Here is a 1,069-nt window from a genome sequence, read left to right on the forward strand (position 1 = left end):
ATATGTGTGTATACATATATATAAACATTGTTGTCTTATACATATATGCTACATGTAAATATATATCTCATATTAGAACATAAACTCCATGAGAGCAATGAATTTCATCACTTTTATATATGTATCACCACTATTTGGAATAAGGAAAGTACCTAATAAATCTTCTTTTTTAAACTTTATTTCCTCTTTCTAAACTTTGCTTTTCTGCATAGAAGGGTTAATATAATTTTGTCTATGGTTTTCAATAAAAATTTGATGAATGATATGTACACACTAAAAATTTTGTAAAGTTCTCTTGAAGAAGTTTAATCTTTTATTGTTACTTTTTGTCTTTACATCACACTAGTTTCTTTTTTAAAATATATATTTTATTTATCTTGTTAAATATATTGATTGCATATAGAAGCTATTTTAACAATCATTTTTCTTGAAAATTTGAGATCCAAATTCTCTCCCTCCATCACACCCATCCCCACTCCTTGAAAGTGCAAGCAATTTATATTCATTTATACATGTCAAGTAATGCAAAACATATTTCCATATTAGCCATGTTGGAAAAGAAAGAAAATACAAAATTACAAGAAGAATAAAGAAAGCAACAAAAAAAAAAGGATGTTTAAAACTGCATTTAGAGTTCATTAGTGTGCTCTCTGGAGCTGGACTGTATTTTTCATCATGAGTCCTTTTGAATTCTTTTGGATCATTATATTGATCAGAGTAGCTAAGTCTTTCACAATTAATCATCATACAATATTGCAGTTACTGTGTATAGTGTTCTCCTGGTTTGGCTCACTTCATTTTGCATCAATTCATACATCTTCCAAAGTTATTCTGAATCAATCTTGCTCATTCTTTCTTTCTTATATTGCACAATAATATTCCAACACAATCATATACCACAACTTGTTTAGTCATTCCTGAATTAATGGGCATCCCCTTGCTTTTCAACTCTTTGCCATGATTGCTTCTTGGCCTTTTGGCTAAGATCAAGTGTAGCATCAATTCTTTGCCATGAAAAAAAAGAGCTATTACATATTTTTATTATATATATATATACATATATATATAT

General features: G+C 28.2%; 1 pseudogene; it reads left to right on the plus strand.

Moving 5' to 3' along the window:
• Window positions 1-960: 960 nt before the first annotated feature.
• Window positions 961-1,062, plus strand: LOC123238561 (annotated as a pseudogene).
• The last annotated feature ends 7 nt before the right edge of the window (window positions 1,063-1,069 follow it).

This window comes from Gracilinanus agilis, chromosome 2 (genome assembly GCF_016433145.1).
Source record: "Gracilinanus agilis isolate LMUSP501 chromosome 2, AgileGrace, whole genome shotgun sequence".
In the NCBI taxonomy this organism is placed as follows: Eukaryota; Metazoa; Chordata; class Mammalia; order Didelphimorphia; family Didelphidae; genus Gracilinanus; species Gracilinanus agilis.